Source organism: Misgurnus anguillicaudatus, chromosome 11, assembly GCF_027580225.2.
Source record: "Misgurnus anguillicaudatus chromosome 11, ASM2758022v2, whole genome shotgun sequence".
Lineage (NCBI taxonomy): Eukaryota > Metazoa > Chordata > Actinopteri > Cypriniformes > Cobitidae > Misgurnus > Misgurnus anguillicaudatus.
In genome coordinates, this window is record NC_073347.2 from 22,628,699 (window position 1) to 22,647,479 (window position 18,781).

General features: G+C 38.4%; 1 long non-coding RNA gene across 3 annotated transcripts in view; it reads left to right on the top strand.

The window, feature by feature from the left end:
• Nucleotides 1–18,477, top strand: part of LOC129416550 (uncharacterized) — a 129,067-nt gene extending 110,590 nt beyond the window's left edge. For 2 of the 3 annotated variants that reach the window (XR_012372293.1, XR_012372295.1), the window contains 2 exons: nt 15,571–15,690; nt 17,271–18,477. This is a non-coding gene — a long non-coding RNA (uncharacterized lncRNA). The remainder of the gene's footprint in view (nt 1–15,570; nt 15,691–17,270) is intronic. The other variant, XR_012372294.1, reaches the window with a different exon arrangement.
• Nucleotides 18,478–18,781: the final 304 nt, after the last annotated feature.

Genomic DNA, 18,781 nt, shown 5'->3' on the forward strand with positions numbered 1-18,781 from the left:
AATTCGGTATTTTACACTTAAAGCCCTGTTTTCAGATTGTTTATGGTGAAATAGAACGGTTTTGACTGAAATTTTGACATATGCGGCTGCCCTGAGAATTTTTCTCCCACCTCTACAATGGGTTTAATGGTGCAATGGAACAATCCTTCCTAAAATGCATTAAACTTTCATTTACAAAGACGTGAAACTCACCGAGTGGCCAGGGGTGTTCACCGACATGCCCACACAAAAATCGCTGCAAAAGATGCTTTCCCACAGCTGTTTTAGCATTCGTTGTTAACTTGTGGACTTATTTTTCCAAATGCCTCACACCCGTACATGCTTCCGCTTAGAGCTTGAATAATAGACAATTCAGCCCAGGTGGTGGCGCTAATCCGCCATTGCCAATTGCAAGAATAGAAACAAAGTTCCCGGCGCGGAGTAATATCGTACCTCACAGGACATCTAATACAAGTCAATGGAGTTGGCAAAAACTACGATAAAACCTGTTGGAGTGCGTATTTTGCGGCGGTTTTTGTGTGAGCATACCAGTGAACACCCCTGACCACTCGGTGAGTTTCACGTCTTTGTAAACGAAAGTTTAATGCATTTTAGGAAGGATTGTTCCAGTGCACCATTAAACCCATGGTAAAGGTGGGAGGTGAAAAACAAACACCAGAAAATTCTCGGGACATATGTCCAAATTTCAGTCAAAACCGTTCTATTTCATCATAAACAATCTGAAAACAGGGCTTTAAGTGTAAAATACCGAACTTGTCCTTTAAGAGGCGGTCACCAAACTAATAACACCAAATAATGGTGCACACAATAGTGATACGCAGGTTAGGAGTTTTTCCAACCTGCGGGTCCCGCTTATATAAAATATTTGGCCCACCCCACACCACTGTATTTTTATTTTTACAACCCACCCTGCAACCGCGACCATTAAAATAGACATATGCATTTGTAATGTAAATGAAAAGAGGCTTTATTTCAGCCTTAAAGTGCTTGGAAACAGCCATTATATTACATCACCCTGTTAACTGGCAACAGCATACACTTATGTACCATAGAAACCAGCATGGTCATATTAATATAGAGATAGGATAATGATAAACATTTTATTATTTACAAAGCAGCGTTTATATTATCTATTCACAAATTCCCAACCTTAATTTCTCCCGCACCTCGTCTTTCATCTTCTTTTATATCTCCGTTTGTTTTGTTGTTGTGGCTGGCAGTGGAAGCTAACATTACTTGGCGCTTTCGGACATGAGGCAAAAGGTTTGGGGATATCAAGTTACGTTGTGGGGGTGCAGTTGCTATGTAGGTCAGGGATGGGCAACTTCGGTCCTGTAGGGTCGGTGTCCTGCTGAGTTTAACTCCAACCATAATTAAACACACCTGAAGCAGCCAATTAAGGTCTTACTAGGCATACTAGAAACTTTTAGGCAGGTGTGCTGAGACAAGTTGGAGCTAAACTCTCCAGGACACCTGCCCTCCAGGACCGAAGTTGCCCATCCCTGATGTCCCTGTTGAAAAAAATTACATACCAGCAAGACCAGCATATGTTGTGTTTTGGTGCTGGTTTGCTAGTGAACACCAGCATCAGCACCAGCTAAACCAGCACAAAACCAGCATTAGCACCAGCTAAACCAGCACCAAACCAGCATTAGTACCAGCATCCCATGCTGGTCATACCAGCAAGACCAGCATATGTTGTGTTTTGGTGCTGGTATGCTGGTGACCACCAGCACCAAACCAGCATGGACCAGCATAATTCCCATGCTGGTTTGAAGCTGTTTTTTCCAGCAGGGGTAGGTTGATGTAATTTACCCTTGTCAAAGAACTTAATAAAAAATATTTAATATAGGCTAGGGAATTGCACGCAACATACATTTTTTTAATTTTGTTTGTAATGACCTGCCCCAAACCGCCCCTCAACAAAGTGACAATTTCTTTAGCAGCCCCGACCCGCAGGGGGGCCTGCAGGTTATGAGACGACCCGCGCATCACTAGCGCACACATATTATACCTAACCCAACAGAACCATGCCAGAATGCGATTGTCCCCTCTCCCTACTCCCCCAGAAGCACGCAGTTACACTGCACTTTGACCGATCCGAGCATGCTTTTGTCATTAGAATGTGATTGTCTCTTAACACTGGAGCACAACGTAATGTTACAGTAAGTCTGTGCTTTTTTATTCTGAGTTGTTTGGGGTGCGATGACACACTGCCCTCTGATATTGGATATTGGATTAGTTGATCTGTTGCTTGTGCAGCTCAGACACTCACATAACCCTACTGCATACATCAGAAGGTTTTTATGAAGGCAGATGAAGGGGAGTTGTCGCGCAATTGACGTCTCTCCTTTTGAACTGCTCTCTGGCATGATTTGCGATCACACTGCTTGTTCCGTGTCGAATCCAAGTTAACCAAGCCCACCTCTGCAAGCCGCCCAGGGTGCGATTAACAACCCAAGCATGGTATAGAGCGATCACACTAGTCAAACAAACCAGGATTTGGGGGTCTGCACTTAGGACACGGATTGGATAATTTGAGTGCGCCCTAAAAATCCATGCTTTGGTTTTGAATAGTGAAGAAACTCAGTGCAGGTTTAAATGACTTAAGAATGAGTAAAAAGTAACTAAATTTTCATTTTTGCATGAACTAACCCTTGCAGAAAGAACATCTTGCCAATGAAAGTGGCCTCTTCACAGAACCAGACAGCAGCTTGTAGCCCATTAAACACTAATTCTATGTTTTACAGCCTGAGTTAAGCTTCCCTATTTATCACAGGTCATAATCACACTGTTATGTGGCATAGTGGAGAGGCATCAGTGTAGAAAACTGCTGCAGTGACATCATCTCACGGGCTGCTATGTAGATACAGTATATATGTGCACTCCATACAGTAGGTATTGGGACAGTAAAGACAAAATTGCTCTGTTTGCTGTGGAGACAAGAAATTTGGAAGACAAATATAAGACAAAAGTACAGAATGTTACAATGTTTTATTTATTTATAATACTTATAAAATTAACAATTATGGTGCTGCAGTGTGTTTTTTTGTAAATTTTGTTGATAGCCTAACTATGTATGTATAAAATATATAAAAAATGCAGGGTTGTTTTTAAAGAGCACCAAATATTCGATTTAAGATTTTTCATTTCCTTTGTGTGTAAGTGTGTATTAGTACATGTTAACGATATGCAAAAGGTACATACCCCAAAGTAAACAATGACACAAGTTATCGTCTCCAACGTAAATCTCTTTTCTTGGACTACAACAAACACACGGATTGTAGGCAACAGTTTAGGACGTAGACAATAGTGATGCGTGGGTCAGCGTTTTTCCAACCCGCGGGTCCCACTTTTATGAAATATTTGTCCGGGCCCAACCCACCCCACACCACTGTATCTATTTTTATAACCCGCACCACCCCGCACCCGCGACCATTAAAATAGACATAGGCATTGTAATTTAAATAAAAAGAGGCTTTATTTCAGCCTAAAAGTGCTTGGAAACAGTCATTAGATTACATCACTCTGCAACAACATACGCGAATGAACTATAGAAACCAGCATGGTCATATTAATATAGAGATAAGATAATGATAAACATTTTCAACATTTACAATGCAGCGTTTGTATTATCTATTCACAAATTCCCTACCTTAATCTCTCCCGCAGATCGTCTTTCATCTTTTAATTCTCCGTTTGTTTTGTTGTTGTGGCTGGCAGCTGGAGCTAATTGGTGCTTCCGTGACGTGACGCCAAAGGTTTGGGGACATCAAGTTACGTTGCGCAAGTTATGTTGCGGAAGTTACGTTGCCACGTAGACCTACGTAACTCAACCTTGTCAAATAACCTAATAAAATATGAAAATATATATTCCCAAATATTTAATATGCTACAGGGAATTAGACACAACATACATGTTTTTTTTTTATTTTGTTTTTAATGACCCGCCCCAACCCGCCCTGCAATAAAGTTACAATTTCTTTAACCACCCCAACCCGACCCGCACATCACTAGTAGACAAGACAGACATTATCATAATTCCTCCCACTTCGGACTCAGCCTGTTAACAAAGTTAACTACTGTTAGCATTGCATTGTGAGCAAATCTTTCAAACATGGTAAGGAGCGTCACATTTCCAGCTGACGTCAGAGGTATTCAGGCTAATCACAACATACAGATTAGCTGGCCAATCAGGGACACAGAGCTTTTCAAATCCGTGTGTTTCAGGAAGAGAGGGAAATCTGGAGCTACAAAAATGTATGGTATGTGAAAAATAATCTTTTTTTAACCATAAACCACACGAACATATTGTATTATACCAAATACACAAAATAACGTTGTTTTTAAGCAATGAAATAGGTGCCCTTTAACCCATGCTTGGGTAAAATATGGGTGGGTTGTTTTAATCCAAAATGCTGTTTTTTCATGGTTGGGTCATATATGTACATTAAGTTTAATGGAAACCAGCAGTTGGCTTTGTGCAATAATGAGTTAAAAACAACCCAGCATTTTTTAAAGCACAGCTAAGTACTTTTTCTAAATGGTGTAGCTTCACCAACACTGGTGCAAAGGCTATGCAGTATATCCAGGTTTTTGTTTTATAGCCAATAGGAAGGGAATTCATTTATTCCCAGGTAAGTAATTCTGTACGTTGTGTTCATAACATTTGGTTGCAGTACAGTGGGCCTTTGAGATACAGCCAGACATTCCTATTTATCTGTAGTTTAATTAGCATAATGACATTGGTGCTCAGCAGACCATTTCCTTCACCATAGTTATTTTAATTTGAACGGCACAGATGCGGAAATGCCTGAGGTGTAGACAAACTGCAAAAGAGATGCATTCACTTACAGTATATTAGACCAGCAGAATATTTTATTAATCCTGGGAGTAATCCATTACTTGTTCCTGTTACTCTACAAAAACAAGTTCTTTTTTTATTTGTTTGCATAATGTGCAGGTGTTAGAGTAAACAGACAGGTGGAATAAGTGGATGATGGGACAGTGTTACTCATGAACGAATGAGAGCAAGAGAGAGGGACTCTCTCTAATAGAGACAGAGAGGGAGCAAAGTGTCCTCTACCGCTTTAGCCCCAAGGCACATGGTCACCTCAGAAACTGTCCATTGAATTATCCACAACTCCTGGCTGCTCATGGGAGTGTCTGGACAAGGGGAGAGGACAGGAAAAGTTAATGAGGGGAAGGGACAGAGCAGTTCCTCTGGGACACCCGTGGGCTTTGGTGTGACAGGCTCGGGGAGTTTGCCTACTCTGATTGGATAATTAGTTAGATAGATTTGGCCCACAGAGAGAGAATTGATTGATTAGATGGTGAAATGATTTTGCTTTGCCATGTCTCTAGATGCCCGGGCACTGGAAACCCAAGGATAGAGATGTGCACACATATATAGACACACTTATACACATTAACACTTTCTTGGCTGTTCTTTACCAAAAGTGCTTGCTTTTGCTATAAGAATGATTATCACGAAAGCCCATGTGTGGTTTTTGCTTTACTAGTGTCACCAAACAGAATTTTTTAAAAGGTCATTTGCCAACTCTGTCTGTCATTGGTGGGGCTTGGATAGTCCTGCCCCAAACTCATAAGGCTCTATCATACAGTAATGTGCAACGCAAGTGTCTTTTGCTAGTTTCAACCCGGCAAAATTATAATTTCCACATTTAGCGCCACGTTGTTTAAATAGCAAATGCATTTGCGCCCAACTTTGTGCCCATGGGCGTTCTGGTCTGAAAAAGAGGTGTGTTCAGGCGCATTGTTGGCGCGTTGTTATTTTGAGGCAACTAAAATAGACTACGCCATTGACCAACAAAAACCTAGTCTAAGGTCAATGGCTCAATATTGTTTTTGTTATTTAAAGAGCGCGTAAGTAATATGCGCCTATAAACGGTACGACAACACACGTTTGCTTATCACGCACATGGATGGACAGCAGCACATGAATGTTTTAAAATATGATATATCAAAGGATTCAAATGTAAAAGATTATTATTGAATCTCTTGGACGTAAATGAGGATCGATTATGAGACTTTAGAAGGCGTAAAGAGCTGGTTCACCTATAGCCTGGTAAGAAATTAAATGTTTTGCTTTAAACAAATTTAGAGTTTCTTGCATATTTGTAAATTTTTTTTTGAGATAACACTGATCATGTAGGCTATCCATTCATTTACAGCAATTTAAAGCCTGTTAATTTTACTTCCATCACTGAAAGAAAACGACTGTTAAAGGTTTTAATACCAATACAAATGAAAACAACGCAATTTTTAATATCAATCTTAAACTGGTGGTCTTCTTCCTCCGCTTAGTTTTTCAGTTTCCAAATTCTGCCATCTAAGTAGGAAATCAGCATGGTGCCAGCGCAACTGGCTTTTAAAGGGGATGGGAGCTGAGACTCTCAATGGTTTATTGCACGTTACGCCCAAAACACACCCATTACTCATTAGGAGAATAGGAAGAACCCTTTTAAATTGTGGCGCGTTGTTATTTTGAGGCAATTAAAATAGACTACGCCATTGACCAACAAAAACCTGGTCTAAAGTCAATGGCTCAATATTGTTTTTGTTATTTAAAGAGCGCGTAAGTAATATGCGCCTATAAATGGGACGACAACACACGTTTGCTTATCACGCACATGGATGGACACGCACAAACCATTTTCCCCGTTGTTAAGTGGCATCGGACACGCCCGTTTAGACCGTGTGCCATGCGCTTTAGACAATGCGCTTAGATTGTTAAAATAGTGCCCATAGTCCAACGTTGCTCTGGTTGGTGTGCTGGGATCCTCAAACAAGCATTTTTGATAGTGATACATGGCAACTGTTTACACATTTTGGTTGAAATATTTATATTTTTTAATTGGTGTTCAAATTAATCCCAACATGAGCTCTAAACAAGGTTTACGTGGGGTACCTATTTTTTGCCATGGCCATCTTAAAGTTCTATCAGCAATGGAATTAGCGTGTTAATTATTCAACAAAGATCAGCTTGAGAACAAAACTGTTTTCATCAAAATCATCTTAGGCTTTGGATACCTCTTGAGTTTAGTGTGACACAAACTAATGCTGCCCATGAGAAATTGGTATCCCTTGGATATAAAAATGCATTCTTGTGAGATTAAGACACCAAAAACACCCATCCTCTCTTATCAGTCATGTTTAATCCATCTTTATGGAAACCAGCAGAAATCCACCAGCACCCTGCAGCTTTGGAGAATCTGGCTGAGGGAAGAAATATCTCTTTTAAAGTCTGTTTGACAGACCCAGCTGAGAACATTATTGGATCGTCCAGATTACGGCAAAAGAAAATAGGGAGTGTTTAGCTCTATGGTGATCGCTGGTAATGTGGGAGAATATGTAGAATGCCCACTTTGAAATTTAGTCAGAGCTACCACAATGAAAGTTTACCCATCCCAAGGGCAATGTGTTTGGTTTGGGATGGCAGGGATTACGGCGGTCCAGTCTCAGTGGGGCTTCAGGTTGGCAGGATATTAATTAAGTAATTATCATGCTGTGAGGCGCAGTCATGAATATTCATGAGGTCTTGATTGGGACATTTGTGATTGTGTAATCTAATTTCAGCAATATGTCTGACGCCTTTTGCTGAGTGTCTAATGCACAATAGATTTTTTATGTTTTCAATTATGTATTTGAGATTCAAACCTGAATATTTAAAGTGCACCTATTTCCTTGCTAAAAAACAACGTTATTTTGTGTATTTGGTATACAATGTGTTCGCGTGGTTAATGGTTAAAAAGACATTATTTTCCACACTGCGTACATTTTTGTAGCTCCAGATAAACTGCTTTCCTCAAACGCATTGATTTTGTACAAAACTCATGGATCTGAAAAGCCCTGTGTCCCTGATTGGCCAGCAACCTGTACGTTGTGATTGGCCTGAATACAGGAAATGTGACGCTCCTTACCATGTTTGAAAGATTCGGTCACAATGCAATGCTGACAGGAGTCAATTTTCAGGCTGTGAGTCTAAGCGGGAGGAATTATAATAATGTCCATTTAGTCCACGTCAACAGGCCCAGGAAGTAAACTGTTGCCTACAATCCGTGTGTTTGTTGTAGTCCAACAAAAGAGATTTGCGTTGGAAACGATAACTTGCGTCATCGTTTATTTTGGGGTATTTACCTTGTGCATATCATTAACATGTACTAATACACACTTACACACCAAAGGAAATGTAAAAAATGTGAATCAGACCATACAGTAGTTGCTCTTTAAACACAAAAATAATTTACCCTGTAGCCACCATCATGCATGTTAAGACTTAAATACTAATGTATGACACTTTTTGATAACTTAATTTCTCATGCAACTCCATATTTATATGAATATATTTATGTTTCGTTTTGTTAAATAATACAAGAGATCACATTAATACCTAAACTTGCAGGTGATATTTCAATGTATTTATGTTTATAAAGACAAGTCCATATTATCTTTATTCGGTTGACGTAATAATGTTTGTTCAGGTAAGAATCTAATGTGAACTATAGATCAAATTACTGCATTATGGAAATACAAAAAACATACGTGTTTCAAAGTTTCAAAACAAAATGCAAATTTTGTTTACATGAAAAGAAGTGTAATTGTGTTGTACACTGTGCACCATTTAAGCGAGGCTTCAGCATTCCAACATGGATCTGAAAAGTGATCATTAGCACAATTGTCTAAATTGAATTTAATTATAGCTGCAACACTTCAGGAAACAATTAGCACTTTACAGTATATTTGTGATTCTGATCCTGTGCCTTTCTTTGGTATAGTAATCATCTCTTCAAATGGACAGCTGGTAAGATCTTGTAATGATACTCCTTATGTAGAGGACAATAACAACACAGAGCAAATCAAAGCAGTTTCGAAAACTGCCTCATATATCTGTTGATTCTGGCACTGGCGGCTTGCTGTGAGCTTTGGGTCCCTGATCTGCTTGCTTCTCGCTGTTCTTTTATTTTACTCTCAATTGTTTTATTCACTGTTTAATAAAAAAGTCTGAGCGGAGGAATGTATTTTGTTCTCTCTTTTTATGATTGAAAAGGATCCTCACTCTCATACAAGCCAATGAGTGAGACATCTGTGGTTGGAGGTTGGAGAGTGGTAAGTTCATAATAAGCCTGGCAGCTACTGGTTAGTTTGGTAATTGGTAGTACTGGTAACTTCTTTAGCTCCGTACTTAACTTTGTTGTACTATTTTTATGGTTCTCATTGATGGAATTCAATTAGTCTGATTAAAATATTAAGTTTATATGTGAGGTTGCATTTCATGATGTGATATTTACACTTTTTACACATTTAAAGGAACACACCCTACTTTTTGGGACACAAGGCTTCTCAGGTACTGCAAGCAAATCACTCAAGTGCCCAAGTAGCAGTGCTTCACCTTCTGAGAATAAAGTTCCCAGTATGCATACGGTTAAAAGATGGCTGTGTCTCATATCACCTTGTTATTTCTACACACTGTGACTATACAAATCACAACATATAAATAGGAAACTGTTGGCATTATTTTCTCACTTATTGGGAGTAGTATGCTAGCTGGAGCCATTTACTTCCAGTCTTTGTGCTAAGCTAAGTTAGCGGTGGGTGCATCAGACAGAGTTACGGCATGCACAGAGATAAAAAAGGTATGTATTGACTGTTCTTACTCTGGGGAATACAGTGAATAAGCTAAAGTCCCAAAAAGTCGCTATGTTCCTTTAAAATGTCAAAAAACGCCCTCAACCCATCACTAGGGCATACTCAAAAATAGCTATTTGGCCGAACATGATTCAGTCATGGACAGTGATTGATTGGAACTGGTTCAGGTGTGGAAGCGGCCATCTTGAGAACAGGTTCAGGCATGGTGGCGGCCATCTTGAGAACAGGTTCAGGCATAGTGAGGGCCATCTTGAGAACAGGTTCAGCCGTGGTGGTGGCCATCTTGAGAACAGGTTCAGGCATAGTGAGGGCCATCTTGAGAACAGGTTCAGGCGTGGCGGCGGCCATTTTGAGAACAGGTTCAGGCATGGTGACGGCTATCTTGAGAACAGGATCAGGTGTGGAGGTTGGCTCAGGAGACTCAGGAGGTTCATGGGCTGCAGCTAATTCCATGGGAACTGTAGTACAGTGTGTGGCCCAAACACACCACAAAGGGTGAACACCCCCTGCTGGTCTCTCTAACACCGCTACCAGCAGCAACCTGGTTTTCCCAGGAGGTCTCGCATCCAAGTACTGACCAGGCTCAACCCTACTTAGCTTTAGTGGGCAATCAGTCTTGGGCTGCAGGGTGATATGGTTGCTGGCTATATCACCCTGTATGTGTATATATATGGTCAGATGAAGCAAAAAAATTGTTTTTTAGCAGCAAACACTCAACATTAGTTTGATGCACACAGGGGTAAAATGTACCCTATGTGTAAAATTAAATATACTGCTGTATCTTTAATGTTGTGTGCCTATTCTTCTGCTGGAGGTCCTGGACATCTTGATCAGATACATGGCATCATGGATTCTATGAAATACCAACAGATAAAAAATCAAAACCTGACTGTCCCTGATAGAAATCATATAATGGGCCATGGTTTGATCTTCCTTCGGGCAATGATCCGAAACAAACATCAAAACTAACACAAAAATGAGTCACTGAGCACAAAATGAAGCTTCTGCCATGACAATCCCAGTCCCCTGACCTGAACCCTAAAGAAAATGAGAGGGATGAACTGAAGAGAAGCACCAAGATGGAGCTGGAATCTGAAGGATCCGGAGAGATTCTGCATGAAGGAATGGTCTCTAAACTCTTGTCAGGCGTTCTCCAAACTCATCAGACATTATAGGTGTAGACTAAGAGCTGTTCTCTTGGGAAAAGGAGGTTGCAAAAAGAATTGAATAAAAGGGTATGATTATTTGTGAGCAGTGTGTATTAGAGAAAAATATTTCTCTCATAATGAAATTATTATTCTCCAATGAAAGGTTGGATTTTTGTAGATTTTTTTTAAATTAAAGATCAAAAGTATTAACTATGCAGATTTATTTTTACAGACTTTTTTGGTCATATTTACAAAGGGTATGAATAATTTTGAGCTCAACTGTATATATATAAATATTCTAATTCCCTTAAAATTTTATAATATAGTATCTAGTATATCTCCATGGAATCAGCGATGTCTGGCTCTCTCTCTCAAGGGTTTTTTTCTTTAAAATTAGGTTTTTTTTTCTCCAAGGAGTTTTTCTACCCCTAGGGAGTCAGCAGACATTGGCTTAACTCTCTTCTATGCATTACATTATTACTAGTACTGATTAAATTTAGCCGCTGTACTATCCTACTTTAGTTGTCCTCTGATTTTTCTGTTTTTTCTTGCTTTTATTAATGTGTTTTTTTAATGCTTTTATAAATTTAAGGCTGCTTTGAAACAATTAAACAATTGTGAAATAACTATATAAATAAAATTGAATGAATTGAATTAAGAATTAGAAACAGCTTGCGTTATGTGAGCTTTAAATAAATTACTTAAATATAAGTCTTCCTGTGTCAGTGTGGGTTTACTCAGGGTACCCCGCTTTCCTCCCACAGTATAAAAACATGCATCTTAGGTGAATTGGAGATTTCAAATTGCCCTTCCCCCAACATGTGTATATTAACTTGTGTGTATGGATTAACTGGTTTTTACTGTGAATATAGATGTTGAAATAGCGTTAAGAATAAATACATAAAGTAAAATATTGAAACACCACTTGGCCAATCAAATGAAAGGATTGCTTTGTACAGATATCTGCATACAATGGTTCCATCTTCGATTCATTTCAATGAGTTCATTGATTCAGGTTCATTTTTTTCCTCCTTTCTTATTGATTTTGAACATCTGTGTATTGGGCATTCAGTACAATACTGAATGGATTTCATGGCGCTAGACTATCTCTCTGTATGCTTGCTCACCTGTGTCCAAATCATTTGTCTTGTCTCGTGGGTTCTTGCTGGACCGACCTCACAATCTGATTCCGATGGCTCACTCCAATAATATTTTTTCTGTTTTAGTCCACGTTTCTTCAAACGTTTTTTTTCTCCTTTTTAGAAGTATCTACTGTTATGTACTTCTCTGTTAAAGTGCAATCATGATTTGGATTTTATGATATAAACAACCGTTCAGGATGCATTTGGAATGGGAGCATGTGAGGAAATGGAGCACCACGGTCTTGCAGGAGCTTTAAAGAGCTCGTGTTCTGTTATATCTGTGTACGATGCACATCCTCAGCTTAAAGAGCTCCCCAGTGCACTAGCTACCCTGGAGAAGAGACTTAAAACTGAGACATTAGAAGGAGAGAAGAATAAAGAGTAACGTTTCTCTTCTCTCGAGGGCAAGCAGGCGCTCTCTCCTTCTGTGTTGGGTTTGAGAGCAGCTCTTTGTCTTCTGCTCTCCCTGGACCCCTGCTGTCTGAAAAGAGCCCACTGCAGGGGCCTGACTGAATTCGGACTCTGATTTTTCTGCTCAGGGTTCACGTGTAGAGTAGACCCTCTTTGTGAGTTTCCTTTCAAGTTCAAGTGTTTCGAACTTGAGGCGCTGTATGATGACATTTAGTTTGACTCTGAAAATGTTTCTACCATATTTTTCGGTCTATAAGCCGCGTTTTTTTTCATATCTTGGCTGGTGCTGCGTCTTATAGTCAGGTGCGCCTTGTAAGTCCGTATGTATTAATTTTGACATTTATGAGGCAATAGACAACATTACCGTCTACAGCCGTGAGAGTCCGCCATATGCTGCTTCTGTATTTATGTAATTCAATGGATTCAGTAATGTGGAATGACGAGTATGCGAACTTCACGCTAGTTGGCTTGTTCGGTTAGCCTATTCAACCTTTCAGGTAAGTTCTGTATGCTATGTTTTTGTTTAAATAACTGATAATATTACTTAAACGTGCAGACATCTATTCAGCCTGCTGATCTGTCTGCTATTGTTTAGTTGAATAACTTGCCTTTCCAGATTAAATGTCTGTTCTTCGGCTTGGATTTTGTGAAATCATTTTCTAAATAAACGCAACGTATAGTCCACTTTGAGTTATATCTGTTATTTCGTCTTAATGTCGCATTTTTTAATCATGCGGCTTATAGTCTGGAAAGTACGGTATATGTAAATTGAAGTTTATGTAAATAGATGTATTGCAGGAGCATTTACAGGTGTATACATCTGAATGCATGCCACCAAAAATACATAGAGACCAGTGGCGGCCGGTGACTTCTTTTTTCAAGGGTGCACAATGCGAAGTTCGTCACAACATGTATGTAGCCCGTCATGTGTGTGGTTCGTAATATATGTGTTCTGCACATGGAGTGAACCTATGTGCATCACGTGTCTTGTCAAAATAAGTGCCTGCTGCAGACACGTCTAAAGGGTTTATGATAAAAGAGACGCTCGCGTTTGCCAGATACTCACATAATCTCATGCATAAGAGTTTACTGTTAAGGGAGTGGCTAGCGTGTATTTTGTGAACGTGAGCGTCTCTGTTATCATAAACGTTTTTGACATGTGTGCAGCAGGCACTTATTTTGACAAAACACATGATGCACATGGTTCACATGATGCAACAAACACATATTTTGAAAACACGAGCAACGCACAACACTCCGAACACATATTTTGAATTTGCGCCCCTCGGAAAAGCAGTCACGAGCCGCCACTGATAGAGACAAAATATATTACCAAAGCAAATTTGCTGTTATAATAATAATGTCTCTCAGTGGTATAATGCACCCAACAGTAAACCTTTTCTTGCACAAACACTAAAAATAAATTGCGCTTATACTTCTGTTTGTAGCTTTTACCATTTGGTATTATAGGAAAGCTGTACTTGTGTTGCATTGAATTTTTTTGCTTCTTATAATTTAAAGTGTTAAATGAATACATTTTCATGTAATGTGAATGTAATCTACATATGTTAGCAGGGAAACTAATTAAGGCGCACATGTTACTCACCAACTTAAACAAGTATAAAACTAGTTTTCACCTACTTGTTAAAAGACACACCTAATGTGACAAAGACACATAAACTTCTGGTGACAGTATGACACAGTTGTGTGTGAGAGAGAGCAAACAGACATGTGGCAGTGTTATATTTAGCTGGGCTACTGTGCTCATTGTGTGAGGAGCGTGGATACTGAAATCAGGTGTCCAGGTGTCTTTCCGTGTTTAAATTAGCACCTTGCTCTCGTTTAAGCTCAGGGAAATATGTCCTCTCCTCACCTCTCACCAAGAAAAGCTGCAACACCGTGGGCTAAAAACTCTTTATTCTGTCTTCACGTCTTTCTCCCTCTCAGTCTATCATTGCCTATTTGACCCTTTATCACTCTTCCTTTCATGCCCCGTGCATGCGCTGGTTTATTAGACAAATTTGGACTTGTGTACCCGACTCATCTGAGCTTTGTTTTCTCTTAAATCACCGGCACCAAATGTCAGTTAATGCCACTGAACCGTGTCTGTAATAACAGTGAAAGAGAGCAAGCACAGGAAAATATTGATTAAGTCTTTAAAAATGAGCAGTCCTGACACGTTATTGCTTCTCCCTGCTAGTTCAATACGTAACTTAATGACTGCAGCTTTTCTTTACCCTTAACTGTTATCACAGGATGTTTGACCAGAGAGTGCAGGAAGGATTAGACGGGTGGACTGCCAGAGATGGGAGTCTCATCGGGAGCTTGATGGATTGGATCACAGGATCAGTAGGAGGGGGAATCAAACCTGCATCTTGGGGTTATATTGCTGCTGCTGATGTGCCATTTAGGGATGTTTAGCAAGAGAGAACTGCACTGATCCAAAAGAAAACCAGCGGTCTACAACTGATTTTAGGCCTATATTGGATTACATGTTGTAAAAATATAGTGTTGCGTATTAAAGGGACACTACACTTTTTTGAAAATATTCTCATCTTCCAGCTCCCCTAGAGTTAAACATTTGATTTTTACAGTTTTGGAATCCATTCAGCTGATCTCCGGGTCTGGCGCTACCACTTTTAGCATAGCTAAGCATAATCCATTGAATCTGATTAGACCATTAGCATCACGCTAAAAAATAACCAAAGAGTTTTAATATTTTTCCTATTTAAAGCTTAACTCTTCTGTAGTTATATCGTGTACTAAGACCGACAGAAAATTAAAAGTTGTTATTCTAGAAACTATTCTCATTCTAGCGTAATCAAGAACTTTGCTTCCGTAACATGGCTGCAGGAGGCGCAATGATATTATGTTATTGATGCTAATGGTCTAATCAGATTAAATGGATTATGCTAGGCTATGCTGAAAGTGGTACTACCAGACCCGGAGATCGGCTGAATAGATTCCAAAAAGGGAAAAATCAAATGTTTAACTGTAGGGGAGCTGGAAAATGAGTATATTTTCTAAAAAGGTGGAGTGTTCCTTTAAGCTTGGCATATACATACTTGTACATTATTTTTATTTTAGATTTTGGGAGGAACCATTAAACATAGCTGAATATAGCTTTTCAACTTTAACCTTGGATAAAGTTGTACTTAATATTGCATTTTTGAGTTACTCTTGTTTTTATTTTTTCTCAGAAAGTTTCAGATCTAAAAATGTTGGTGGACCCCCTGCTGTACCTTTGCAGACCCCATGTGCCGCCAGTTGAAGAGCCAAGACATTACTACGAGTTAAAAGAGATGCAAGGGAATAACTGGGTATGAGATTTATTTTTTTAGTTTATACTGCAAAAATGTTTTTTACTTTTTTATTTTGCTCGTTTTCTAGTACAAATATCTAAGCATTCTTAAATTTAGATACATTTGAGAACCCAAATGACCTAAAAAATAAATAAATCTTGTTTTCTGAACAAAATTATCAAAATATATGCTTTAAACAAGAAAAGGGGTAAGCAATTTAAACATACTTGTCAAGTGTATGTTGATTTATGAATTTTTAGATAATTGTAGAAAGTAGTTTAAAGAGTAGTGGAGTGCGGGGGCGAAAGTACCATTTTTCTGAAAAACTTTATTTTAAAAGAAAATGTTTTAGACAGTTAATTTTTTTTGCTGTGGTCAGTAACACACAAGTGTGGTCTATCAATACCAGGTAGAATTTTGAACAAATTAAATGTAAAACGACTATAATTCCAATTTGAACATGAGTAGCGCATTGTTACTTTTGACCCTGTCAGCAGGGACGAAATTACACAGAAAAAAATTATTCATTGAATTTAATCAATTTTTTAAGGTAAGTGGTTGCAATCAATTTATTTAAGCTACATTTAAACACAAAAGATTAGTAACATAAAGTAAAATATAAAACTTTTGTTTAAATGGAGCTTAAATAAATTGATTGCAACCACTTACCTTAAAATTTTTTATTAAATTCAATGAATAATTTTTTTCAGTGTAACACACATCGGTCAAAAGTAACACAACAAAACAGATATATTTTTGTGTTACACTTGTTTTATTAAATATACATAACTATGACTTGTTAATATGTAACTGCAAACATATTTTGTAATTTATCTTTTATAAATCTATTAAATTACGTTTTTATTTTACATTTCCGTTTTATCAAATGTTTCAAAAGCAACCGACAGTACAAACTTAAATTGTTGAGAATAAAACATTTTTCAACAGTTTGAACACTATGCAAATTAAATTTAATTAAATTAAATTAGAATAATATCAATTTTCAACATATACAACCGTTTTAGCAGCAGGACAACAAGTGTTACTTTCATCCCGACAGGATCTCCTCACATTTAAACAAGATTTACTTTTATTTTGAAAAACTCTGGGAAGTCAATCTTCAGGATGTGTTGGGTCACTAAATAACCTGTAGATTGATCAGTATTGTAACACATGAAACCAGAAACACAACGCGTTATAAAAAAATGACCGCTTTAGGAGTTTACTAATCCTGGTTGAAAACACCTTTCTGGAATGCAAATGTAATTAGGGCTCGTGGAAAATCGCTTTGTTACTTTCGTCCGGTGTTTCTTTCACCACGGTTATCCCCTAATCTTTAAGGGGAATTTTATGGATCATTCTCCCTTTAAAAAATAACATAATATTTTTGTATAGATTTTAGACATTTTCGTTCATTCTGACAGCAGTTGCATAAAGCTTAAAAAAATAAAGTAGCTAATTTTGGCCTTAACTAAAGCTTGAGAGTAGCAGCCTATCACAAATGACCAAAAGTAGCATAGCATTACAGAAATCATTATTTTATGTTCTCATTTCATACCTCCTTAATTTCTCTTTCTCTTCCCCCATGCACCCCTGAGGATGAGGCGAGATCAGTGCAACACAGGAGCCTGTGGAAGCAAACAGAGCGTACACACACCTGGACCTTTATATAGGCCTTTAATAAGGTGACCAAGACGGCGAGCAGCTGTAGTCCAGAACAGAACATTCACACGTTATTATTCTTGAGGTCATAAGACCCATTTATCAGACAGTCTGCTCACAACCAAAGGTGACAAGAGTTGGCTTCAGGTGGTTATTAGATTTCTAAAATCCATTTTGGTATATAATTTACAAGCATTTTCCTAGCATCTCGCTCTCTGATTTCATATAAAAGGCGCACTTTGTGTCTGTTTTTGTGCCGATTTTATGGTGTTTCCAAAGAACGGCTGTTCCATAATTCTGTTCTGCTTTATCCCTTGCTACCTAAAGCTAGTCTCCACTTGTCTCTTTTATAGAGTGGGGTTGAGCAGTGGGCCCATGGGGGTCTCTCTAGGTAGCTGCAGAGAAGGCCAGGCGCGGCTGAGAGCCGTGGTCTGCTGCAGGAACACCAGAACTTATTGTCACTCCATGGTGCCCTCCATCAAAGCCGTGATTAATCGAATGGGCCTTTTCTTCCCTATAGCCTCCAGCATTTTCTCACCTTCTACATTTATACTCCGTGCACAGCTCTGCTTCTCTCTCCTGCTGTCCGCTAAAATTCGGACGTGCCATACAGATGCTAGCTGCTCTCCTGGACGATCGTTATGGGTAGTTCAATTTTACCATGCTACTGCAAAATAGTCAATACATCTAGCTGCTCATAAAACAAAGACATTTATTCGATTGACAACTCTTTAAATGCTTTATTGGATAGATGTGTTCAGTCACAAACAAGTAAAGCACGTTTTTAATATTGGTATAAACCTGTGGCTTTAGGGTATTATTTACGCTCCCAAAGATGGAAATGTAATTTTTTTTACAATTCCACAACACAGAAAAGATGAGAAGAGATTACACACTGTACATTTTTTGCTGCCTTGAATTTTTATAGAAGTATTATCTGATTGTCTGTAAAATAAATTTTTGCTTAATATTTAAATATTTTAGTTGTTTTAATTGCTTATAGTTGCAATCTGTAACGTTTTGGTTATAAATGAACAAAAAAATCAGTTATTAAGAAAGTACGTAAACAATTTTTTTTCAGAATGCTTTCCTTAACTAACCACCATTTGGACCGGTAAGCTTATAATCATTTATTTAGTTGGACTCTCGGGTCACATTTAATAGGAATTGTTAGCTGTTTTTCAATTTTATGTTTCAAACAGTGATGGCGATAGAGAGGCAAAAGTTATGGACTGCAGCTTTAATTTTTTTGGATTAGTTAAAGGGATAGTTCACCCAAAAATTATGTCATCATTGACTCACTCTCAAGCTGTTACAAACCTTTATACATTTCTTTGTTCTGATGAACATAAAGGTAGATATTTAGAGAAATGTTTGTGATCAAACCATTTTTTTGCTGCCTTGAATTTTTAAGTATCTGATTGTCTGTAAAATTAATTTTTGCTTA